Source organism: Phalacrocorax carbo, chromosome 10 (genome assembly GCF_963921805.1).
Source record: "Phalacrocorax carbo chromosome 10, bPhaCar2.1, whole genome shotgun sequence".
Taxonomy (NCBI): domain Eukaryota; kingdom Metazoa; phylum Chordata; class Aves; order Suliformes; family Phalacrocoracidae; genus Phalacrocorax; species Phalacrocorax carbo.
The window spans coordinates 26,205,423-26,232,802 of NC_087522.1; the positions used below are offsets into that span (position 1 = coordinate 26,205,423).

General features: G+C 39.8%; 1 protein-coding gene across 3 annotated transcripts in view; it reads left to right on the plus strand.

The window, feature by feature from the left end:
• The window catches only part of FUT8 (fucosyltransferase 8), a 135,977-nt gene that overhangs the window by 4,009 nt on the left and 104,588 nt on the right, over nucleotides 1-27,380 (plus strand). For all 3 annotated transcript variants that reach the window (XM_064462712.1, XM_064462713.1, XM_064462714.1), the window contains exon 2: nucleotides 23,482-23,557. The gene's annotated coding sequence lies outside the window, so the exon portion shown is untranslated. The remainder of the gene's footprint in view (nucleotides 1-23,481; nucleotides 23,558-27,380) is intronic.

Here is a 27,380-nt window from a genome sequence, read left to right on the forward strand (position 1 = left end):
GCTTATCTGTTTAAAAAAATTCTTTGCGTATCAGCAAAATGTTCAACATGCTATATTATAAAAGGCAGCAACCCTGATGGACAGGAGGAAACCTTCTATCACGTGGGATTGCATTATAGCATATAAGTCTTTATAAAGGCTGAAATTTCAATAGTTTGCCATGAGACTTCTGCCACTTGAACGAGCAGAGGATGATACTAGTAATTTGTAATTCACATGTGGTCCAAATCTGTGAATGAAATGTGACTTAAAAAAATCTTAGAAAACCAAAGTAGTGATGAAACTCTGGAGTCCTGGGTTCTATTCCGGGCTCTGGGAATGAGCATGTTCTGGTGGATGCTGATTTTTCTGCTTCTGTGATATCTGCTTAAGTATCGCCCTGTCCCAATCTTTTTTGCCCTATTACAGAATTTTTATCATGATCCTACTTTCCTCATGTAATCACTTTATTTCTTGCTAAAGGGCTTCTTACCCGAGATCCAGAACTGCTGTGCAGGGAGATTCTAACTAATAAATTGTTTACCCAGTGTTCTTTCGCTGTTTGAATCCTATCCAGCTATTTGCACTCCTGTTTTCTGGTCTCAGGATTCTGTCCGCTAGCCTCATCTTTACCTCCATTTCTCTGTCATGGTGAGGATCCGTCCTCAATTTGTTCTGCATTTCCACTGGCTCCTGTTCTACCTTCTGAGGTTTTCCCACTTCAGTGTTGTACTTCATTCTGGTCTTCCTGCCTAGCTGGTCTCTCACCTGAATTTGTTTTTTCCTTCCCTATCAGTCTTCTCACCCTTCTCAGACTTGGTCTCTATCCCAAATTCAAGATTCTGTTCACCATGTCAACTCTATCAGCTTTTTCCCACATTGCAGTTCTTTCTTTAGTCAAGTCCTATTGGTCCCCCTCTTTTCCACCCTTTCGTTCATGTTGATAGCTTACTTTTTCATGCTTGCTGGGTCCAGCAGGATATCACTGAGAAGCAATTTTGATGCCAACGGTCCATCCTGACACTCTGGAAAACAAGCAGGCCTATCAAGAGATGAGTTTGGCTTAACAGGGAACTCATGTATGAGGTCCAGTGCAAAAATGGGATATACAAGCAGTGGAAGCTGAGACAGGATACAAAGCAGAAGTTTAGAAACATTGTCCTGGTATGTAGGGATGACATCAAGAGAGCCAATACTCACCTAGAGATGACACTTTCAAGCGAGGTCAAGAGCAGCAAGAAGAGTTTCTTCTAGTACTTCAGTAGTAAAAAGCTGGACAAGTAAAATACGGGCTTCTTTCTGAACATGATGTGTCATTCAGAGATAATAAGGGCATGGGTGTTCTTGGAACACGTTTTGGGCACAAAAAGCAGGAAGTGATCAGGAACAATCAGCATGGATTTATCAAAGGTAAATCAGGCATGACTAGCCTGATTGCCTTCTGTGGTAAAGTGGCTGAATTTTTGGATGAGGGAAGAACAGTGGATTTCATTTACCTTAGCTTTAGCAAGGCTTTCAACTCTGTCTCCAACAAGAATATCTTGTATGCAGATTTGGACATTACAGTATGAGTGAATGAGGCACTAAATGAATAAAAGACTGGTTGGATGGGGGGACTCAGAAAGTGTGGTTAAGGTCTTGTGTAAGAATATTGGTAACAAGTGGGGTACTGCAGGGATTCATCCCTAGAAGATGAGTGTGCTTGCAGGTGACACCAAATTGCGAGGGATGCTTGATAAGCATGAGGACGGGGCTGCCATTCAGAGTGACTTTGGCACTGTGAACACAAGGCCTGTCTGGAGCCCTATGAAATTTAAGGACAAATGCAAAACTCTGCACCTGGGAAGGAGATGCACCTTGCAGTGATTCAGGCTGGGGACTGACTGGCTGGGAAGCAGCTCTGCTGGAGAAACCTTCGGACCTGCGGGACAGCACTCAAATCAGGGGCCAGCAGCAGCATGCCCCTGTGGAAAAGAAGGGCAACAGTATCCTGGGCTGTAGTAACAGGAACATAGCCAGTAGATGGAGGGAAGCCATTATTGCTCTCTACCTGGTGCTCATTAGACCACATCTAGAGTACTGTGCCCAGTTTTGGGACCCTCAATACAGGAAAGGCATTGATAAACAGAATTGAGTTCAGTGGAGGGCTACCAAGATGGTTATGGAGCTGAAGTGTGTGCCCTGTGAGGAGAGTCTGAGAGAGCTGGGTTTGTTCAGCTGGAGAAGAGGTGGCTTCAGGGGGGATCTAACAACAACCTGCTGGTGTCTTTGAAGAGATCACTGAGAAGATGGAGTCAGGCTCTTTACTGAGGTGTGTGGTGAGAGGACACAAGGCAGTGGTTGTAAATTGAAAAATAGAAGGTTCAGACTGGATATAAGGAAAAACTTTCTCTCTGAACATAGTCAAGCTGTGGAAGTGGTTTCCCAGACAAGCTGTGTAGCCTCTGTCTTAGACATTGGACTAGGGACATCTGGGGGTCCCTTCCAAACTGTAGTATCCTATGGGTCTATAACTGCGGATGCTTAGCTCCCAGAAGCCGTGTTCTGGAACGCAGTCAGTACAGACAGAATGTATAGGTGACTCAGCTGTAACATATCAAAACAAAATCAATAACAATAACATTACAGTGAGCTTGGCAAAAGCTTCATTTGTGTGTCAGGGTATGCATTTTGCTGTCCTTAGGAAGATGGATGTGGAACTTAAAGCACACAAGTGATTAAACTGTTTAAAGAAAAAATAGCCTTTTGTAATAGGGCAAAAGCGTATTTTTCTGTAGCTTTTCTCAGAAAAGGGAAAAACATGTTTTGCATACAATGAAAACATTGAAGTAGCTCAGCTTTGACATGGATACCTGGCACAGAACGGGTCATCTTGGAAAGCCTTTGGCAACTTGAAAGAAACTGAAAAATGAATCTTCTACAAGAAAGTATCTGGCAGCCTTAAAAATAGGTGATCTTTCCGGGTCATTTGTCATGATATGTATGCAAAGGCATATTATGTAGCTCGTAATGCATCATTTTGAGGTGGTGATTTTCTGACTATCTGTTAAATCAGTTGCAATCAGTTCTTATGTCTCCCCCCAATACATGGTACACTAGTTCCTTCATATGATTATTGTTTCTTCCTGTTCTTTAGTCCTCTGTGTCCCTCCACCTCCACATTTTCAGAGTGGGGATGGGGAACAAATAAAGGAGGAGAAGCAGTTTTAAGGCACATGGAGTACAGGAACTCTTTTAGAAGACTTGGTTACAAGTCTTCAAATCAGAAGAGCTGGCTGTAGCAAAGAACTACTGTTAAATGACAGGCTGGGGATCTTTTTTTTTTACTTTTTTTTTAAATTTTTGTAGTTCAAGTATGAAGTGATACATGAGGAAATCTTTGAATGATCCTTTTCTGAGGTTTCTGCCCCTTTATTTTCAGACCAGTTATCCCCAGGGTATTCAGCCCCCTGAGCTGGTAGGCAGGGATGAGGAGCAGAATAAACCCCCCATAATCCAGGAGGAAACAGTTTATGACCTGCTGTTCTACCTGGACACTCACAAGTCTATGGGGCCAGATGGGATCCACCCAAAAGTGCTGAAGGAGCTGGCGGAGGAGGTCGCCAAGCCACTCTCCATCATTTACCAGCAGTCCTGGTCAACTGGGGAGGTCCTAGATGACTGGAGGCTTGCCGATGTGGCACCCATCTACAAGAAGGGCCAGAAGGAGGATCCGGGGAGCTACAGGCCTGTCGGCTTGACCTTGGTACCAGGGAAGGTAATGGAGCAGTTCATCTTGAGTGAACTCACCAAGCATGTGCAGGACAACCAGGGGATCACACCCAGCCAGAATGGCTTCATGAAAGGCAGGTCCTGCCTAACCAACCTGACCTCCTTCTATGACAGGGTGACCTGCCTAGTGGATGAGGGAGAGGCTGTGGATGTTATCTCCCTGGACTTTAGCAAAGCTTTTGATACTTTGATACTGGCTCAATGGGCCGACGCCAATTGTATGAGGTTTAACAAGGCCAAGTGCCGGGTCCTGCCCTTTGGTCACAAAAACCCCATGCAATGCTACAGGCTTGCTGAGGAGTGCCTGGAAAGCTGTGTGGCGGAGAAGGACCTGGGGGTGTTGGTTGACAGCTGGCCAAATATGAGCCAGCAGTGTGTCCAGGTGGCCAGAAGGCCACCAGCATCCTGGCTTGTATCAGGAATAGTGTGCCAGCAGGAGCAGGGCAGTGATAGTGCCCCTGTACACATCAGCACGGGTGAGGCTGCACCTTGAATACTGTGTTTGGTTTTGGTCCCCTCAGTTCAAGATGGACACTGAGTTGCTGTAGTGTGTCCAAAGAAGGGCAACGAAGCTGGTGAAGGGTCTGGAGATGAAGTGTTATGAGGAGAGGTTGAGGGAACTGGGGTTTTTTAGCCTGGAGAAGAGGAGACTGAGGGGAAACCTTATCACTCTCTGCAGTTGCAGAAACCTGAAAGGAGGTTGTAGTGAGGTGGGTGTTGGTCTCTTCTCCCAGGTCAGTAGTGAAAGAACAAGAGGAAATGGCCTCAAGCTGCATCAGGGGAGGTTTAGATCGGATATTAGGAAGACTTTCTTTACTGAGAGAGTGGTCAGGCATTGGAACAGGCTGCCCAGAGAGCTGGTAGAGTTGCCATCCCTGGAAGTATTTAAAAGATGTGTAGACATGGCACTTCTAGGCATGGTTTATGAAGCATGGTAGTGTTGGGTTGACGGTTGGACTTACTGATCCTACAGGTCTTTTCCAACCTTAATGATTCTATGATTCTATGAAGTAATGTATTTGCTAAGCTGTAGTCTTTAGGGATAATTTCTGTAGCAAAGCATAGCTTCCCGTGAACCAACTATTTTACTTAGTTCCTTCAAATATTAGATATTGATAAAGCATAACTTACATAATTTATTTTCATGTGTAATACATTAATAAAATTAAACAGTTCAGGTATTGGTCATTCTGGAATGTGGTGCAGTTTGTGCTGCTGCGGTTGCTTTATGGTAGCAATGTTAGTTCTGAATGTAAATGGTTTTTAGGAGTCTGCTTTCATTATATGCTTGCTTCATAAACTTATAGTGGTAAGGTGAATAATTTTCTGTAATATCACAGAATTTCTTCTGTGAGACAGTTAATAGCAATGAACATCACCATGACATTATTAATTCTGCAAGGTAAAGACTGTTTTTAGAAGCTTGTGGAACATTGCTGTGAATATCTTATGGAAGTTAATTCTGACCTGCTGTGTGTTAAGCTCTTTCTTCAAAGCAGTTCTCTTCCAAAAGGTTTTGTTAAAGAACAGTAAGAATTCTGTTCCAACAACCTCCCAATGTGCATCTTTAGTTTATTAGATTACTTATCTTGAACTTCATAATAATTTTGTTAGAACTTGCACAATGTCATAATAACTTTTTATAGTAAGTCTGATTTGTATGGGTACAAATACATTTGTCAAGGAAGGGATTTTAAATTTTTTTTGGAGGTGTTTATATGCGTGTGTGATAGTAAAGTAAGTATTTATCTGATATGCTGTTCATTGAACAGTTCATAAGACTTTTTTTTTAAAAATAAATTATTTAAATTATTAGTGTATTCAATTACATAACTTTCTTCTTTAAACTCTTTGCCTATAAGGAGATTTCTGTTGACCAAATGACCTGTTTCAAAATGTGAGTTTTCAGATTGCCTAGAACCCTGGTCTTTAGCTCCATGCCTCTATTTATGATTATAAAATATGTAATATACCTGAGACCTGTATACAGGTTTCTGATACTGTACTTAGCTGACATCTTGTATCTTTTTGGGTGTTCGCTGAGCAACTTCCTCTGTTTGGCAATCAGTATGGATATTCACATGTTAGGTGAGTGTGTACTTGAGACTGAACAGTTTTTGCTGTTGCAGTAGTGTGTTGATGGTCTCTTTTCTGTCTCTCATGTTTTTTTCCCACCCCAAGTTGTGTAAGACCATTCATGGCAGGGCAGGCTATATCTTTAGTTTCTCTCAGCTGCCTAGACAAGCATTTGTTCCTTAGGGTCTGAATGCACAGAAGAAAAATATAAAAAAGGATATATTAATTGTTTCCCCTATGTATGGTTTTGTTTCACTGAGACACCTTTGTGGTGTTCTGCTATGTCTTGGTATGCTTAGATAGTCTCTGCACTTCCTTTTTCTGTGATCTAGGTTTTTTAGCTTTTTAAAAGGCTTGGAAAGACTTGCTCACAGTTTACAATCATCGGGTCGATGTCTCCACATTTCTGTTAGTTAAATAAGTCTGTTTCACAGTTCTGTTGGGTTTTGGTTTTTTTTAAACAGTACAACATCTTCCTTTTTGTTCTATCCTTTGCTTGGGGTGTTTTCAAGTTATAGCAGTTAGGACAGTATGAATTACATCTTTTTCTGATGTGGCCCACTGTTTGAGACGCAATGGCATTGACAGCTCATCTTCTTGAGTTGTTTTTCATTGCAGATGCCTATTCAGCACTCTGGATTTTGGGTTGAACTGCTAGACATTATCTCTGCAACTCTTGTTGTCTTTTAACTTCAGTGAGGTTGTGCTGGACTGAGTATCAATACTCTTAAGTTTACCCTGCCAGGCTGTACAGATGGATGGCAATTTGGGCAATATGACAGCTTACATTATACCCTATGACATCATCTCCAAACTCTGCACGTGAGTGTGCTTTGTGTAGTTCCTAGGGAGCAGGGGATGCTATCCCTTAGCAGGTTGTTGATGTTTCTTCTGATGTAATTTTTTTCTTCAGTGGGAGCAGGACCCTTGGAATGCATGTGAGAAAGCCCTATTATTGTTCCTTTCCACTTGATTACAATGTATAGTGCTCTTACAGGATGAGGTATTCAATCCAAACTAGAGTGAAGAAATATTGGTCTCTCAAGGAGCTAGACATACATATAAGATACAGAGAGTTCAGCATAATTTAAAATGCTTGTCTGATTTTCCTGTACAAGGTATTGCAGTGTCATGTATAGGGAATGATAGATAATAATTCTGCAGATTCTGTGTCTACAGAAGTGGTGAGAGAACATTGTCTCCATTCAGTTGATTGCTCTTCAGACCTCTACGTGTGTGCACAAAATCAGTTGCAGTTTATCCTTGGGCATGTTGAACACATGTCTCCGGTATACCCCAGTTTCTTCAAGCTATTTGGCCAAGAACAGGAAGTATCTTGAGTACTGAAATCTGACAGTAACATCATAAAACCATGTCTTGAGATGTAACAGGATATGCTGGTATCTCTCAGCAAGAGGCGTTTTGATTCTGGACTCTCCACAGAATGAGTTTGAGATACCATTTTACAGAACATTGATTTTTGCTTACTTCCAAATCCACTGTTTTCTAAAGTCCTATAGGAAATAGGATCCTTTGTCCCTGCTTTGCAGAGACAGTTACTATTTTGTCACTAACTATTTTCAGTTAGGACTTCCAGGATTCTGCCTTTCATGGTACATTTTCTTATGTAGATTGTGAGTACATCTGCTTTTCCAACTCTGTCAATCTCAGGTTCACTACCTGAATGCTGTGGCTGTTTAGGGTGGGCTTGCTTATTCTTCACAAGTATAGAAGGGGAACTGTCAGATTTATATACCTACCTAAGAGGATTAGTTAGCTGGATGCATGTCTCCAGTTTTGGTCCGTTCACAGTTACAGTTGATTCTCTGCTGAAACAAACTAAAAAGATTTTATTTTTTTTCCTATATGGCAATCTTTTTCTCACTGGTCTTACTTTGAGGGTTTGTCTGTGTTTTCTCACTCTACATTTCTGATATTTAAGCAGGGAACACTCATGCCGTTTCCCCCAGAAAATGCTCCGTATTATGGGGAGACCTGAGTCCACTGCCCTTTTATAAAGGCATTTTTTGTGTTTTGGCAACCTGCTCTCTTTCTTTCCTTACACAAGTTATTTTCTTGGCTATATCCAGATGGTATATGGAGGGCCAACCATTGTGAGGCCACTCTCAGTCTCAATAATCTTTGAATGATCATGGCAACTGGGAGAAGTGCCTAAGGGCTGGAGGAAGGCAAATGCCACTCCTATCTTCAAGAAGGGCAAGAAGGAGGACACAGGGAGCTACAGGCCAGTCAGCCTCACCTTGATCCCAGGGAAGGTGATAGAACAGCTAATCCTGGAAACCATTTCCAGGCACATGAAGGACAAGAAGGTCATCAGGAGTAGTCAGCATGGATGCACCAAGGGAAGTCATACTTGACCAACTTTGATAACCTTCTGTGATGGTTTGGTAGACAAGGGGAGAACAGTGGGTATTGTCTGTCTAGACTTCAGTAAGGCTTTTGTCAGTATTTCCCAGAAGATTGTCACAGAGGAACTGATGAACTATGGGCTGGATGAGCAGACAGTGAGGTGGATTGAAAACTGGCTTGATGTCTGGGCCCAGAGGGTGGTGATCCGTGGCACCAAGTCTAGTTTGAGGCCAATATCTAGCAGTGTACTCCAGGGGTCAGTACTGGGTCCAGTCCTGTTTAAGATCTTTGTTAGTGACTTGGATGATGGGAGGGGAGTGCACCCTCAGCATGTTGGCTGGTGACACAAAACTGGGAGGAGTGGCTGATATGCCTGAGGGTTGTGCTGCTTTTCAGAGAGACCTCAACAGGATGGAGAACAGGGCTGACAGGAACCTCATGGAGTTCAGCAAGGGGAAGTGCCAAGTCCTGCACCTGGGGAGAAACAACCCCATTTGCTGGGCACCAACTGGCTGTAAAGCAGCTTTGCAGAAAAGGACCTGGGGTTCGTGGTGGACACCAACTTGAACATGAGACATGAATGTGCCCTTGCAGCTACACAGGCTAACAGTACCCTGGGCTGCACTGGGAGGAATGTTGCCGGCAGTTCAAGGGAGGTGATCCTTCCCTTCTGCTCAGCGTTGGTGTGGCCATACCTGGAGTACTGTGTCCAGTTCTGGGCTCCTCAGTGCAAGAGGGACATGGACATGCTGTAGAGAGTCCATCAAAGAGCCGCAAAGATGATGAAGGAGCTGGACCATCTCTCCTATGAGTAAAGACTGAGAGAGTTGGGAACTGTTTAGCCTAGAGAAGATAAAGCTCAGGGGAACCTTATCAATGTATATAAATACCAGAAGGGTGTACTGGAGTGGAGGTGAAGTAGGAGAGAAACAGTGCAGTTTACTTTCTGGATCCCAGTAAGAAAGGCCCAACAACAAATGGCTTAATAAGATAACTGCTTTAATAAGGCAGACTAAAAAGAGAAATATAGATAGTGAATAAATCTTGCCTCCCTCCAGGTGCTGGGCAGCCCATGTCTATACCAGACAGAGCCTGAGTGTATTTTCCCCTGGTGTACTGTGCAGAGCAGAGCAGATCCTGACTGTGGAGAGAAGCTCTCCCTTCTGGTCTTTTGAGCTATTACATAATTCACTCACAAGAAAACAGCTCTATTTCTAAAGGGTGTTCTCATGATAAATTCTTGCTGCGCTTTTAGGTAGAGGTTAGACCACACCGGTGTTGTAATCACTGGTAGCACAGGGGAACTACTTGCAGGCTCTTCTGTTACAATTAGCTTGGCTGAGTTTAGCTTGCAGCCAAGGAGTTTGAGCAGCACAGCACAGGTCTGTGCCTCCTCAGATTAAATGTTATGTGGGCCAGTAACTCCTAAACATGCAACTGTCTCTTGGTCAAGATCAAAGAGGACAGAACCAGGCTGTTTTAAGTGGTGCCCAGCGACAGGACAAGAGGCAGTGGGTGCAGACAGAAACACAGGCCGTTCTGTCTGAGCATATGGAACCACTTTTTTACTGCGAAGGTGATCACACACTAGCACAGGTTGTCTAGACAGGTTGTGGAGTCACCTTCTTGGGAGACACTCAGAAGCTGCCTGGAGACTCAGAAGCCATCTGGACGTGTTCCTGGTCAACCAGCTCTAGGTAGACCTGCTTGAGCAGGGTGATGGACAAGATGACCTTCAGAGATCTCTTTCAACCTCACCCATTCTGTTATTCATTGCAGTGTTGTCGTTTGACGTTTGTTTTCCCAAGGGAGGATGCTCTTCTGTTGGCATTGAACCCTTTTCCCTGTAGTTGAGACTGGATTCCAAAAAGATAGTTGTGCCAAAATGATACTGAGGCTATTCATCTCGTGAGCGTGCAGTCACTAGAGTTCAAGCTGTGTATGGGTCTTAATTGCAAAATGGCTTCTTGGGTCTCAGTTATGCTTTCTACAAGCATTTTGTTAGTCATTGCATAAGCACTAGGAATGATTCTGTATTTAGTTGAATGGTCTTCTGATATACCTATCAACTTCTTTCCATTGTCCTGTCTCCACCTTGATTTTTTTTTTTAATTTACAGAAAGAATGTGAGAATCTGTAATATTCTTCACCTTATGTCAGTTGCAGGATGGAATGCACTAGACCTGAGAAAGGGTTAAATGAATTATGAAGAAGGAGCACAAAACTGTTAGTGGAAATCCCTGAGGCATGTAATTGTGGAAGGTCTGAATTCTGATTATTGGTTGGCAGTTTTTGCAGTTATGGTTAGTTCTTGTTGAAATTTGTTTGATAAATATATTAACATGTAATAGGACTTGATTTTCCTATGCTTTTGAAATCGACTGTAATAACTGTAAAGGAATTTTTATGCTAGGTTAGACCTATTGGCTAAGGCCAAGTGAATTGTTCAAGTTCTAGTGACACTTTGCAGAAAGTAGGGAACTGGTAGGTAGCAGTATAGCATTTCTGCAGGGAGGATGTGATCTTGTTCAGGTAAGTAAAATGATGGAAAATAATTTTTTAAATGAGGGTGTCTTATTAGTTTACCTGAAGACATAATGGCAGTGTTTTTCTATATTTTTACTTGAGAAAGTTGTTTATTTTTTGAGGGAGTTTTAACTGAATTCTCAGTTTAAGTGCCTGTGAGTTTGTGCTGAATTGTTGAAATTAACTTTCACTCAGTACTTAAGGATACTATTCCTTATGGACAGCAGTTCAGGCAGCTCAGTGTTTTGAGTTTCAGCTGTCATTAAGATATCCTTTTGTCCAAGTTTTTATGTCAAGTTGATATCACTTGTTATTTGGAAAAGATTAAATATATAAATTCCTTTTTATCTGCAGTTTTTGTTGATGTGACATGTATACCCCCGCGTGCCCCCCCCAAGCTGATCTTTGATTGTTTATTTAATAGAACGTAAATTTTACTGCGGTCGTGGTTTAGCCGGCAGCTCAGCCCCACACAGTCACTCGCTCACTCCCCCACCGGTAGATGGGGGGGAGAATCAGAAGGGTAACGCCCGTGGGTTGGGATAAGAGCTGTTTAATAATTCAAATTAAAAGAAACAACAACAGAAATGCAATGTAAAGGAGAACAACGAGAGGCGCAAAGCCCCGGGGGAGGGGCGAAAGGAGGGGGGAAGGGCAACGAACCGCCGAAACAAACCGCTCCCGAGCCCCAAACTGCCCCCCCCTTAATATACTGGTCATGGTGTCACGTGGTATGGAATGAACATGCCATTGGCCAGTTGGGGTCAGCCGCCCCTGCCATGGCCCCGCCCCTCCCAGCGCGGGAAGCCCCCATGGTGAGGAGAATTAACCCCATCTCAGCCAAAATCAGCACAACTGGTTTGTAACTTTGGGGGTCCCTTCTGTAGTACTTTGACCTGGCAGATTGCAGTTTTGCTCTTGGTTAAATAACATCCTGCTTTCTTGGGCAGAGAGCCCTCTCCTTAAAGTAGAGATTTGTGAAAGAATTGTGTATTTTAGAAGACAAGCATAAAATTGGCTATGATACAGTGTTGTAAAGATTTTAGGTATTGTCAAGTCATGCCATGTTGGTTAAGGCATCCATATGATATTTTGAATGTGTTTTGCTGCAGATTTTTTAATAAAATAAATGATTAATCTTGATGGCTTTTTGTTTTATAGATTTATGTGACTAATTTTTTATGTTTCTAAAAATCTGAGCTAGTATATGGAGGTATGGTTTAGTGTCCCATCAGAAATGTTAACCAAGGTATCGATTACATGGTTATTTTTGAAAATAAAAGTGAAAAATAGTAAGCAAAATTGTATCTTGTTCTTGAGTGCTGTCGCAAAGGTGCATACAGATTCTGAACAGCCTTCCTCTGACTCTGTAAATGTTTATATAGCTAATGTAAACATGGAAACACTTTTCCACAGTCATCAAATGTTTATTTGAATATATTTTCTTATGAGACTGATGAGAAATGTTACAATATGCTCCCACTGTGTTAGCAAACGTGCATCCTGGGAGTTCCGGAAAGTTATTGTTTTCTGCTGAGAAGTTTGTAAATAGTGGGTGTAATTCAGTGGCGCCTGCAATTCAAAGATATTTAGCCAGTACAGTTTTTAATTTATTGAGGGGGTTTCCATTGATCTAACTTCTAGGGCAGTAAAGAACCATTCATGTACTTAATGTTTCTCTGTGCCATTTTTGTTGTTCAAGTGCTCCTCAAAATCGTAAAAAAATGGGGAGTCTTTAGACTGATAGTCTCTGTTAGTGGCTTTTCTCCTGAAGCCTCTTAGAAATGCATAGCATTATTGTTGCTTAAACTTCTTGCCTTCTCTGGCAGAAGCAACCACACAGAGACTGACTTTTTCTTTATCTGGCTTAGACATATTTTATCAGAAGTGGTGGCAGCTTTAACTGTGCTTTTTGAAACAGTAAGTGCTTTGGATTGGAAGTGTATGGAATGCTCCTTTGGACAGTTCTTTTCTTGGTTGTTGCTTGAAAATGTTGCATCAATGTGGTGTTTATTAACTGCCATCACCTGAAGGGTGATGATGCTTGAAGGGCATCTGGAGCTCAGAGTCCTTAGAATATGGCATTTTTAATTTCTATGTTAGGTCAAATGTGATTATAGAGAAAAAAGTGCTGTTAACTGAGGGTTCCCATCTGAGAATTCTTCAGCTGTGTTTGGATGTGCTGTGTGAAGACTTACTGTTATTTTGAAGGTGGTTAGTCCCAGGTGTGCACAGTTAGTATGTACTAACATTAAAAAAACAACCCCAAAATACAGTGTGAGAGTTTTTAAGAATAATCAGTGTAAATACTTTTTGTGGTCTATTAGTAGCACATACATCAGTGTGAAAAGCTTCTGCTGGAATGTGCTGAATCAGAATGGAATATTGTCTTTTGAACTGTGATTTCTGATGGTATTTATACTATTGCAGGAGCCTGTCTTCCTTAAGCTGCACTTACTACATATGTGTAATTGTTGATAGTTACTTGTTCAGCATGTGTAGTGTGTGGAGAAGAGATATTTGGAAGGAAGAGTCATTGGTTCTTGAGGATGCATTTTGAGCCTGAACAAAACATTTTGTCTCTCAGCTATCTTTTATCATGCTCTTTTTCAGCTTTAGACTTTCTGTTTCCTGATGGAGATGGATGAAGCGTAGTGACAAGTTTGTCCTCCTTTATCCAGTAGGCTCTCTAATGAGTTCAGTGATGGACAGGTCTGATGTCAGACTCCATTTCTGTAAAACTATGCGTATAGTGAAAGCTACTACAAAATGTGCTTTTACATCAGGCTTAAGATTACATCTCAATGTTTTTTGCTTTTATGCTTCCCTGAGTTCTTCCACATTCTGCCTTTTCCTTTCCTATCCTTCTCTTACTGGGGTTAGAATTTAGCAGAAACCCCAGTTTCGTGGTTCCATATCCCTTGGTGTTTTAGTACTGCCTTGTCTTCTTTGCATGGTGTCTGTCAGCACGTCTTGACTGCTGTGGGAAGGGGTGATCTAGGCTATGTGAAGCTGTTGCTACAAAGGAAAACAGAAGTGATGTTTGGTATAATTTATGAAGTTCTTTGCTGTATGAAAACTATGCATATAGTATAGACAATACATATCCATATTATACATAGATATACACGTATACAAACTACATAATTATACTAGATTATATCTAATATTGGTCACATAGGGTAGCTTGTACCACAGTCGTTGGACAGTGTAGGGAAACCTGAATTACTAACAATATATACTTGTTTATGGGAATGAATGAAGAACTCTCAGTTGGAGCCTTTCACCCACAGTAAATTCATTGCAGTGAGTCTGTTTGCTTTCTTCCGGACTGAAAGATAAAAAGATGAAATTCAGCTTGATTAAACTCAACACATAAGTTTAGAAATGTTATTTGTGTTTTATCCCAGAGGAAGGAAGACATATGTATAATTTTCTAAAAATTTCTGTCATAAATTAAGCATCAGAGGAATAAGAGAGGAATGCAAGATTGCCTAATGGATAGTAAAAGTGGGAGGTAGGAAAATAACAGAAACACTTCAGGAGGAACCTTCATGCATACGTTTAATGATAGTCTCTTCTTAATAATATACTATTTTAGTCTGTTTGTGGTGAAGCACGCACAAGGAAAAGATGTGTCAAAGATTATTCAAATACAAGCAACTTAAAAGACCTGAAACCTCTCTGAAATGAAATGTAGCATGTTTTTTCCCCTGACATTTAGGGTCCATAAAGCTTGGTGTGTAGTATCAAGGAATAGTTTCAAAGGCATTTTCTGGTGTACTGAAATTGCATCTTTTTTTGTATAATATTCATGCTAATGGAATTATATTCAATACAAATTTTCAGCTTCCTTCGTTATCAGGCACTATCAGCCACCTAACAGGCAAATTTCAAAAAGGTCTTTCAGATTTTTTCTATTGAAAATCCCTGACCACTTCTTTGATCTTAATTGCTAGAATCTCAGCTTCAATAGTTTTCTTGACCTTTGTTTGAAGATCTACCTTTGATTAGCGTGTGTCTGATAAACATGAAGCTGCAGTGCTGTCTCATCTCAGGGGAAGCAGTGTTGTGTCTTCCTTTTTCCTCAGCTTCCTGGATGCCGAGCGCTGCTTGTATCTGTTTGTAGCCTTCCCACGGAGCAGCAGCGGCAGCAGTATGAAACTGATACCGTCTTTGAAATCTGCACAGCTGCTGGTATGGCTCTGAGTCACAGCAGTGAAGTTGACCACGGTCTTGTTAATGTCACTTTACTGCTATTTGACCAATCAGTTAATAAAAGCAGAGCCACTCAAGCTGTTGTTTGATGATAGACTTCAGAATTAAACGCTATGATTTTTATTTGGTTCTTGTTTGAAACACTTAAAATGAAAGGTGAAATTATGTATGAATTCTTAGTATAATTTCCATAGAAATATCAAACTGTGCTGACTGTGGGCAGGTTTGAAGAACTTACCTTTTCAGAGAAGGAATAAAAAAAAGAGAAAGAGGAAGTAATAGGGTAGGCATCTGAGGCACAGCAGAAGATGCTGTTTCTTTTAATCTGCTACTACGTGAATTGTTTTAATAGATACATAAAGAATTCTTAGTAATTCTGTTGGTGTTGGTATTTCTGTTGCATGTTCAATTCTCTTTCAATACAAATTTCTCTGATGCTAAAAGATTGAGTAATGGTATTTGTAGGGGTAGCTGGTATTTGTAGTGGGTAGTAGGGTGTATATTTTTTAATTTTTCAAAGACTTCATCTCCTTTATATCTTAAGTTTGATATGCTGAATTAAATCCCACAGTTTAAAATAATCCCTCATAATTAATAGGAAGACCCTCTAGCTTTCTGTATATAAAGATGAAATGGAAACAAATAGAATTTTTTTTTTGGCTTACAGCCATGTTACTTTTTGTGTTTTTAACATCACGGTTGTTTTCCAGTGACACACATGGTACTGTCTGTCTTCTGTGAAGCTTGCTGATTTGAATCTTATTTTTTTTTGCTGTGACTGTCAAACATTGTATTCATAGCCTTGTCTTTTCATAGGATAGGCTTTCTCTTTTGAACTAATTACTGTAGCCCATAAGAAATAATCATGTGACTGTAGTGCACAATTTCCTTCCTCAAATTCAAACTCAGGTTTGTTTCTTATCGAGTTTCCTGACCTTATTTGAAGAGAACAGGTTTTGCCAGCATTTCAGGCTTTATTTCTTCTTTATGTTGTCTGTATTCTCACTTAATAAGTTTCTTAACAGGGCTTTCCTGGCAGCTTTTTTCAGCCTTTTCTTTCAGTAGCCTGTGTCTAAAGAGAGTGTTCTCTCAGTGTGATTTCCTTGCCTCTAAATTTCCTCATTCTGTTGGTTAAATTTCTAAAGATGGTTACTAATGTGCCCTTTCCGTAGTTTTGTGTACTCTTCCAGACTTTATTTGCACTTAGTTTTGGTTTCCTTAAGCTGGTTTGGTTTCAAATCCCTTTTGGCTGCATCAACATTAATAAAGTGGACCATTGTCTGGTATTGAGGACAGCTGGCATGGATTGAGATTTGTCCTTTCTGTTAATCTCTCAGCTTTCAGAACAGGTAGCTGCATGTGCAGTACCATTTGGAAGTTTTCCCAGCCATGTGATAACCCTCAGATTGTTCCCAGAGGTTGGTAGAGTGCAGTTGGCCTTTATGAAAAGTATTTCAGGGCTTGTTCTAACATGATAATTTGCATTTCAGTGTCTGGGAAAGCTTCAGGCATTAGTATATTGATGTAACCTTTTAGGTTAACTTTCATAAATCCAGTAGTCAAGTCAGTTACCAACTAGAGGTTAACTCAGTTATACCTGTGATCTGTTTCCTGAAAGGCTGCTCCTGTGAATCATTAATGTTAAACCTTGTGCTTTGAATGATTCTGCAAGCTGTCTAGGGGGGAAAAAAATACCCAACCCCAACCCGAAAACAAAAGAACTGAAGAGAAAAAATCAACCTCTCCTAACAGTCCTTCCAAAGCCCTCATCCACTTAAATTTTCTCTCTTGGTAATTTATAGGAGGTCTAAATTTTCCTTCTCACTGTAACTTTCTCATTTTGATGTTACATGGAGTGTTTGCCTTCTGTTGTGTTCTGGATCTCAGAACAAGTATATGAGGCAAGATTTCCTGCTCCACCTTACTGAGCCAAGCATGCCCTCTAACTTTATGTAGTATTAAATGTGTTGTGTCAGTTGAGCCATATTTTTGTTTACTTTCTGACATTTCCAGCTATTCTTATTTTATTCCCCTTAGTTTTCGTGTTAGTTTACAGAGATCAGAAGATCAGAAGCTCTGAAGATATTCTCCTCTGTGCCACCCTTTCCTCCCTATGACCCTTTAACTAACTGTGCTTGCCATTCATCACTTTGGAGCCGTGATCTAGATTGCCATTTGTAAGTCTTGTTGTTTTATTAAAAAGGACAGTCTTTGCCTTTAATTTGCTCACTGGTGAAACAAATGACAGCAGATTTTTAGCTTGCCAGGTTGGGAAGCACAGATGGCACTTCACATGGCTCAGAAGAAGTGGGACTCTGGGGAAAAGAAACATAACATATTTTCCTGGGTTTGAGAGAGCTAATAGATGTCCCGTGCTTGCAGCATTTTCCCAAATTTTCCCCAAATTTGCACTATGCATGTGACTGCGTAATGTGTTAGCAATGTCACTGTAGCATACATGAAACTTCGTAAAGTGGGGCTTGATGCACTGAACAGTTGTGATCTGTCTTCTGGGAATATTGGGATGTGTCAGCTAGAGTCACGTGTTTTTTAAAAAAAAGGGAAAAATGAGTCGAGTGATTGGGCCAATGTGTCTTGAAGGAGGGGAGCAGGAAAGAACTTGAGAACTGCACAGCGTCACCTCCTAGCAAGTGAATAGGTTAAAAATGTGTTTATATTTGGGATGTTATTTAATAACTTAAGTTATTAAGTTTGGCCCTTTAATATGTCCATGAAAGTAATCAGTGGGTGGTGTACTGTTCTGTGTACTGTATCAGCTTTATATATGGTTCTTGATTTGTGCCTTGAGAAACCATCATGTGTGAAAACTTCAATATTGTGAAGGGACTTTCTATCTTATAACAACTGTTTTGTATTTTCTTCCAGTAAGGATAAGCACTTAATGGTACTGAATTCTGCGCATAATTATTATTTGTGCCATTAAAAATGGTGTACTTTTAGAACAAAGTAAAGGTGTCCAAGTTATAGCTGATAAAGAGAAACAAGTGTGAGGAAATCTGTCATTTAGGCTTGTGTTGAGGATTTTTGAGGAATAATGCTTCCAAATCTGTATCTTGTTTGATTAAAGTAGAATTATATTGAACAATTGCACGTCCTCTCAAACCTGTGGTAGTTAAAGCTTGTTTGAAGGGGAACCTCCCCTACAAAACTGAACCGCAGAAAGAATCCTGTGCACTTCACTGCAAAACAGCTAATTCCTGAGGGCCTTTCTTCTTTGTGCAGTAGAAGTTAGGTGATTTGGCTTTGATCCTTGCATATTAAGTATTTGAGCATATTCCAGCTTTTCTTCAACTCTTAGCAGTAAGGAACCTTAAACTAAAAAAAAGAAAAGAAAAAAATATGTATATATATATAAAATAAAATACATATTTTTCTAAAATACATATATAGAGATAATATTCTATATCTTTTTAAATATATGTATAAAAATATTACCTTTCCCTCTGTTCCCTGGGGTGTTCTTTCTTTCCATATTTGTTTAAGGAAAATTCCTTAGTATCAGCAACTAACGATACCAGACAGATGGATTGATGGGTATAAGAGAAATGAAGTTCAGTGTTTTAGCTAAATCACTGTTTCTCCATTAGAAAACAAGATTCTCTCATGTCTTAAAACCGAAAAACATGTTCTGAGCGTCAGTTGGTTTACAGAAGGAATAATTTTTCATTTTTCTTTACCAAACATGAAAAAACATTCAGTGTAACATTTTAGCTGATTTTGTTTGTTTTAATTGCTTTTGTTGTTTAAATTGATTTTTTTTCTTGTAATTTCCCTAACACAGGTTCAGTCACTTCTCTGCCAGCTACTCTCTACAGAGAGCCAGCAATGAAATAAGCAAGTGACTTTGCTAAAAAGCTGGTCTGTGTGCTGCTGTGCTTCTGAAAAGAGAAGGCAGGATTATCACGCTTAGTAGTAGAGAATGATTTATGTGTTTGGAGTAGTAGAAAATGATTTAAGTTTCATGAAAAAAAAATTGCAAATTCACATGCTTGAGTGCTGACAAGAAGTCGTGGTATAACTAGACTGGTAATCAGAGGTAGATTATTGTACAACCCAGATCCTGATGCTGATCCTTCTCAGGTGGTGTGGCTTTGTGAGTGTAACATTATTCTAAGACATTCTAAGTGAGAGTAACATGATTCTGGTTTCTAGCTTTTTAAAAAGATAGGACCAGCCAATAAAGTATTGGATGATTTGCATTTAGGATGGTATATAGCTCTGATCAGTCACACTCAGAAAAGATCAATTCATTTGGAAAAGAAAGAACTGTTAGCGTGATTATGCTGAAAATGAACTTGCCTTCTTAAAGTAGAATGAAATAATTTGGCAATTAAAGCCTAGGATGAAATAGGAATAGTCTTTATTGGGTGTGAGGGCACATATGGGAGAGAAACAACCTAAAATAAATACATCTGAGGGATAAACTTAATAACAAATCTTGTTTGAAAATCAAAGGATGATGTCTAGTCTTACAGTATCAGTAATGGGGAGAAAGAAACTCCGTGGTTCAAGATGATGTTTTATATATTTATTTAAAAAGACTGTGTAAGATGACAAGGTTGATCCTTGAGCCAGAAGTTAAAAATGAGCATATGAGATTTGTTGGTACTGGGATAACAGAGATCTCTGAGAAAGAGGATAAAGCAGCCAAGAAAATATTTGTCGTAAAGTTTCCACTTTTACAAATTCTGTTCTTCAGGGCTACCACTGGTATCCTATAGAGAGCGGAGGGGAATATATATTTTCTTATTCTTCTCTTATTGGTACATTATTTAGCGTCTTCTGAAGCAGAGGCAATTTGCCATTGACTGATGGTAGGACTTTGAGTTAGGTGTCTGATTCTTCCTGTGGTATTGGGAAAGTAGTCCTGGCCTGGTGTATGGGTTTAGTGTCTGAGTTCAAAGTTAAATCAGTTTGCCCCTGTCAAATGGGGAAGGGAGGGGGGAAGTGTTTCCTTTTTTTTTTCTTTCCCCCGCCCCTCCATATTCCTGAGGTGATGTAGGTATTTTCAACTAACACTTCTGTAGTTGCAGGCACTTACAGTGTGGCTGGCATCCTTGAATTCTGTTTTGTTGCTGTTGCACATTCAAAGTTTGCGTCTTTTTAAAATTCAACTTTAATGACAGGAAAAGTGTTGATGAAATGTTTTGGACTTTGTTTTGAATGGGTTCATGAAATGCAGGAGACTGGATTAAACATTCCAGGTATTACTGAACCCTTTATAAGGATTTTTTTTTAAATAAATAGATTAATTTTTCTAAAAATAAAAGGTAGTGACTAGTCCATGTTCACCCAGCAATTCAAAGTCAGAATTAGGCATATAACGAAAATTTCCTTCATGACTTTTATCTCCAAAAAGATATCCTCAAGAGGGGCACACTTTTCTGGAAGGCACCACTGTCTAATTTAGTGATATTTGTAAATACTATTGAGGTGATTGAACAACAAATGGAAAGATTTTTTTTTTAAATAGTTGTAGCTTTTACATTATAAATAGAATTCCATTTTCAGGGATATTTTAGCAATATTAGGCTGGAAAATTGTAAGCGCTTTGGTAGTTTTGAATGATTCAAAGTAGATTGACTATTTTTTCCCACAGTTCCATAACAAGATGCTGGAATAGACAGTTGCTTTATGTTAGTTGTGATAATTTTAAAACAAAGGGCTTTACATCTTTCCCCTTAGTAAGAGATTTATGGATGGAAAAAAATAGTTGCTGGTCTCCTGCATCTTAATTTCAGTACAGCATTTGTTGCTTCTTTATGAGTTACTCTGAGCAGATTATGGGCTATGAGATAATATTCTAAGATCAGTGCATAGTTGGTTACAAAACAATACTTGGAACTCAGATTAAAATTTCATTGTCATACAGGTAGATTCTGTTAAGTGGAGCTACAGATTACTTGACCAAGCTAGGCTGGACTAGTGTATGTTAAACCAGCTCAACATATTGCACTGTTTTGTAATATATATATTTTAAAAATTATTTATGTTGTGGACAAGTTGTCCTGGAGCAGAGGTATAAACTACATTGGAACCTGCCTTTTTCCCCACTCTGCTTTGTCAACAGCTGTTAAGTGGCTACTTCACTCCAATGGTATGTTATTGTGATTAAAAAGACCCAAATATTCATGCTTTCTTTTTATTGTTCTGTGTGGTTTTATATATTTTGGGGTACCAAAGTTTGGGGAGCTTTTTGTAGGGCATGGTGAACTGTCCAGCCTGGCCTTTTGGTACTGCCTGTAATTCTGTTCCTTACAGATAAATTTACAAGTTGATTTAGTAATGGTTCTTTTCATTACATGAAATGTAAACATTTCCACTTCATGTTTACTGTAAGTCAATCTGTCTAAATCTATTTTTCCACACATAAGGCCCACATAATACGCTGCCTTCTACCTGTTGTTGGGGTTGCAAATATGGACTTGTAAGAAGATACAGCATAATGCTTCATATAAAATTAAAAATACCCATTGTTCTAGATTGTGCTCTATTTGGTTCACTGTAGGGCTAGCTGTTGGAACAGGTGGGCTCTGTGTTCAGTTTTGCTTGGCTTCATGACTCACCTTCAGCTGATAGTTTCACCTCTATTTTTGTGAAAGAGGTAGTGTAACTGATTTGGTGACAGGTACAATAAAAGAACTAGTTTAGGTTTTCTGGAAAGCTGAACTCCTGATGTCACTTTTTATAGATGGGGTAACAGTGCTGTGTTTTTTGGTTTGATTTCTGAGATCCTTTATCTCAGGAAAAGCTGTATCCTTCTTACTGAGTGCTGCCTTAGCTGAAGTATACCCAAACTATCAGTCTCAAATGGATATGAAAATAGGCTATCTCACTCCTTCCCCCAGGCATTTAATTTTTGGAAGTTCATGGGCTGTGACCTTGTAGGTGCTGATTATTTTAAATTTTTTATTACATGAAAAAGAAAATACAGAAGTCAGTATTTTTAAAATTTTATTACTGTTGCTGCTTTTGAGATATTTAGAGTTGCCAGTTCACCGTCTTCATTTAACAGTAGAGGCACTGAAGTTTCTCTTTAAAATATTACATCATTTAATTTGCATTTAAAAATAAGGCTAATTTGGCAGAATTCTCATGGCAGTAAAACACAGTCATCTGAAGAATTTATCATTTCCTCTCCACTCCTATTCCTGGTAATTTTGTTGCTTTAACTGGTTTCCTATTTATTTTTCTTCCCCAGTTTTATCCCTTTCCTTGAAGTGAGGTTCACAAATTAGCTTTTTCAACATCCAGTTTATTGCTGTTTCAGAGTCTGATATGGGCAGCTTTTGTTTGCTTTTCTGTTAAATGGCCAGGAATCAACATTTAGTTTAGTAGTATGCAGCCACTCTGAAGTAGTGAGTCTACTGTTATTAAATGAAGTCGTAACTCCATGCCTTGATAAACCAAAAGAAAGATTTTGTTTAAAACAATCTACTATGTTTTATATGTATAACCTCCCTCCTTTGGATGCGGAAGGTAACCTTGCCACGAAAGATGAGGAGAAGGCTGAGGTACTTAATGCTTTCTTTGCCTCAGTCTTTAATAGTCAGACTGGTCATCCTCAGGGCTGTCAGGCCCCTGTGCTGGGAGATGATGCTACTATGCAGAATGAAGTCCCAGCTGTTGAAGAGGTGGCAGTCACCGACCTGCTCCTTCACCTGGATGTTCACAAGTCCATGGGACCGGATGGGATCCACCCAAGGATACTGAGGGAGCTGGCAGAGATGCTCGCCAAGCCACTCTCCATCATTTACCAGCAGTCCTGGTGAACTGGGGAGGTCCCAGATGACTGGAAGCTAGCAAATGTGATGCCCCTCTACAAGGAGGGTCGGAAGGAGGATCCGGGGAACTACGGGCCTGTCAGCCTGACCTTGGTGCCGGGAAGGGTCATGGAGCAGATCATCTTGAATGCCATTACGCAGCACAGGCGGGACAACCAGGGGATTGGGCTCAGCCAGCATGGGTTTATGAAAGGGAGGTCCTGCCTCACTAACCTGGTCTGCTTCCATGATAACGTGACCCGCTTAGTGGATGAGGGGAAGGCTGTGGACGTTGTCTACTTGGACTTTAGTAAGGCTTTTGACGCTGTCTGCTACAGCATTCTCCTGGAGAAGCTGGCTGCTCACGGCTTGGACAAGTGCACTCTGCGCTGGGTTAAAAACTGGCTGGGCGGCCGAGCCCAGAGAGCACCCCACCCCCCTACCCCCATTTATTTTAAGATGCCTTGAGGGTCTATACTTAACCTTTGTTGTTTTTTGTTGGCAATGAAGCAGACAATTTCTGGTGTTTTGGACCTCAGTATAAATAGATGTTGTTCATATGCATACATTTCTGTTTTCATAAGAATTTTGCTGCAAGTCATCTAATCACAAATAATATAAATTTCTGAGCAATATTTTTAATAAAAGTGTTTGCATGCATCACTTAATGCTGCATATAATAGTCAAAGGATGAAAACATGGATAAAGATAAAAAAGAATAAAACCTAATGATCTTATTTTCCTCTTCTACTTTCAGAGAATTACCTGGGCTTCAAAATGAAAGTAAGAAGAAGAGTCTTCAAAATTATTAATTTGAACAATAATTATAGGTGGTAAGTACTTCTTCCTCTCTGATGTTGCCTCCACTGGGACAAAAACTGGATGTAAAGGAACTAGATGAAGACCCCTGCTACTTAAACAGCAACTGAAGTTTGCCCTTCTGCTGATAAATCCTTGTCAGCTGGAAAAGGCAAACTTTGCAAAAGATAGGTCAGGTCCCTTGCTTTTATGTCAGATCACTGACAAAATTGGGTCAATCAGACACACTCTTCTCCTTACACCCATTTCTCTCCGTTCTCCTCTTTGCCTCTCACCTCTAAAAAGAGAGATTCTTTGATAGAATCATTATGTATCCTCTGTCTTCTTTACAAATTCCTTATTATTTGGCAGTATTTTGGGGCTCTTTTGTCTGTATTGCAGATACTACATTTATTTCTCAGAGATAAGCTGTACTACAGAAGTTGGGCACAGGCCCTATTCATGTAGTTTTTCTCTGAGAGTTACAAGTAACTAAGCTGTTATGGATGGAAACTATTGTGTGCTCTGGGATATCCTAGATCCAGTGATAGATTTTTCTCAAATGGTGACGAGTATTAAGAACAGTACTCCAGATTTTTATGTTTTTAAAGGTCTATGCAAGTACCATAATACTTATTTAAATACATAAATTTATCATAAAAGATAAATCTTAGAAGAATAGCAACTGTCTTTTTGAGAAGTTGATTGAAGAATGAAGTGAACTACACTGAAACGTGAATTCAGGTGCGAACTTAGAAATGAAGCATGTTATGATGTTATTCTTTTGAATGGTAGAAAATACTGTCATGATCAGTATCGTTAATTATGGCAAGGATAAGAAGGTTGTGAAAGTTTCTTGGACTTTTACAATTGAACAAAATTAGACTAACAGCTCAAATGAATTTGTTGCAGATGAGATGCTTTTACTGTTCAGCCAGCTTCAGTAATGGTTGTCAAGCTGAAGACATCTAAAGTACTCTAAATTATTATGATTTATTTATACAGTCATAGCTCTTGAAGTACTTTGTTAGCTTAAGAATTTAATGAATGGTTTAAAAAAAACCAAAAAGTGGGATTTAAAATTATGTTCTGAGGACCGCATGGCCAGGCCAGGACAAAGAATATGGTGGTGGCTTTCCAAGCATCCAGTTTCCAGGATTCTTGGTTTCTTGAAACTGGGTTAGCTGTTGTAACTGCTCACTGTTGCTGAAAGGGGTTGTTTCCATTTCCTGAACCCTGTTCTCCTCCATATCTGATTCCTGCTGAAACCAGTTAACTGATCTATCTCACAAACCCATCAAAAAGGTGGCTACTTTTGTTTCTTGGTTTGTGGGATGGATCAGCTCAGATAAACATTCAGAAAGTGTTGAAGTGGTGCAAAGGGAAAAATGAGACTCTGCAGGCAGGAGCAAAGAGTGTGGGGAGCATAACCTGTCCCTTCCGGCAGCAGCCAGTCAGTGGATCTGTCCAGCAGTTTGTGGTAACTCTTGTGTTAAAGTTGCTAGTCTGGAAATAGGCGATTTGACTTTGGAGAGAAACAGATGTGGCTTCTCTGAGCGCTTTAGCCTAGAACTGGCTCATCTTGCCAGATCCCTCCCAGCCCTTGCTGTTAGTAGGAGCGTCCTGTCAGTGCCGAATACAAACAATGGTTCAGAGGGAAAAAATCATAGCAGATAACTAGAAAATCATAACAGGGTTCCCCCCTTGCTCCAACCCCTCCAGCGCTGTGTGAAATATCCATGTGCTTCAGGCCCTGGAAATGAATGAATAGTACATATGACAAACTTGCATGACTTGTCCAAACCTCACTTAACAGAATTGGCTGATCCCTTGTACATGGTGTTACAGAATCAGCAATTTCTCTGTATCTTAGTTTACAGTTTTGTAAAGTAAAATTTTTTTTTTGTTTAAGTGTGAGCCTGGATGCATGCATATATCCTTCCTTATGCTTAGTTTTTTATACTTGATTTTTTACTATGTTCACACTACCTTGATTTGTCTGTAAGCTGTGGTGATGGCTGCATATTTTGTAGAGGTGCAGTCCTTCCTTTAGCAAGGAAAAAGCGCAGTGGTTGAGAACTGTGTGAAACCTCTTTTTTGCCTTTTCTGTTCAATTTGTGTGGGAGGATAATTAAGAGGATTTGTGCAGGTCTATAAACTGTGGTGTCTGGAGCACTAGTTAAGCCAGTGGATTTGTATGCATTGCTCAATTACTAAGGGAGACTGAGCAGTGGAGGAAAGCTGATTTGAGCTTAAGATCTAGGTAACGCAGGTATGTTGAGGCAACTAGCTGAGCAATAGAGTGAAGGTGATACCTTTCCCATATTACTTGATTATGCAGTCTATGGATTGTGTTGGATTCGTGCTTCCTGTCAGATTGCATAACAAACTGCTTTTGGAACTACTTTCTGCTGTCAGAGTCTGGCTGGGAAAAACTGTATTTAATCCATCTACCTATTGATGTTTCTCACATGTAAAAATATTCCCATGGTAGTCCTTCCTTTTTTTTTTTTTTTGCCACATCATATTTCACACTTGATCTAATCCATTCCATCTGTGAACTGTGGTTCTGTAGTTTATTAAAAAAGGAAGATCAACTAAGCATTTTTATTACATTCTAAAACACTGTCTTATCCTTTCTTGGACATACTGTAAGTTAGATTTATCCGCAATAGGCTTCTGAAGATAAACTAATCTCTGCAAAACGCCTTTATACTTTGAGTTTTAAGGTTTATTGTACAGGCACCTGAAATCTTGGATTAGGTATCCCTTATTTCTGCATATCTAAATAGATCAACATAGGATTTCTGGTGGAAAAGAAAAATACCCTTTCAAAAGGGTATGTTGCTGATCTAGCCCTGCCATTTTCATCAAGATCAAAGCTGGACCATCCCTCTGTGTTTATGGAGTATCTGCTATCTTTCTTGCTTACTACTTTCCCCCTTGACTGAGGATCAGCAAAGTGTGTTTCTTGTTCTGACATTTGGTTTCAGTTCACTGTTTTATTCTGGTAGTCATTTAGCTTGGATTTTTGTCTGAAAGATAGCTTATTGCTCGGCTGGCTCTCAGAAATATATTCTTTATTAAAAGTGCATTCTGTATAAGTCAGTTCTGATGCAGCAGCACAAACAACAGTCTTTCATGTCTTTCTCCCTTGCAAGAAAAGAGATTACCAATGTATCCGTTGAGTTGCATGTTTACTGCAGTGGAAAATTATACTAGGCCGAGAGACTGCATAGAGGTTGGAAGATTGGGTTAGAATTAAACATTCTTTAGAGATACAGTATTGCAAATGGCTACATTTAGCTTCATTCCTCTTCTTCCCGTTATTTCTAGTTCTTTGGTGTACTTAAGTGAATATTTGTTTAAAATATGATAGGTTAATAAAAAGCTTAACTGTCTTTCAAACATGCAGAGCTAATAAAAGCCTGTTTTAATTCCAACTGGAACACTTTAAATCACTGGAGGTGTTTAAAATATGTGTAGATGTGGCACTTTGGGACATGGTTTAGTGGTGGACTCGGAAGTGTTGGTTTTACGGTTGGACTCAATGATCTTACAGGTCTTTTCCAACCAAAATGATTTTATGATTCTATGAACTGACAAATTAGAATGATCTGGGAAAAATGGGTTACATGCCATTAAGGGCAAGCTTAAAACGCTGCTTTTAAATTAAAGAAAAATAAAATAGGCAAATGCAGAATAAGGAATGGCTGAGGGTTCTGAAGAAGAAGATGGAGGCTTAAGAGCTGTCCATAAGTCAACAGTATCTGCGCAAAATAAAGTTCTGAAAATGTAACATCACACCAGGATAAATAAATGGAAGCACTGTCATAAAACACTGTTTAAATCCCTCTG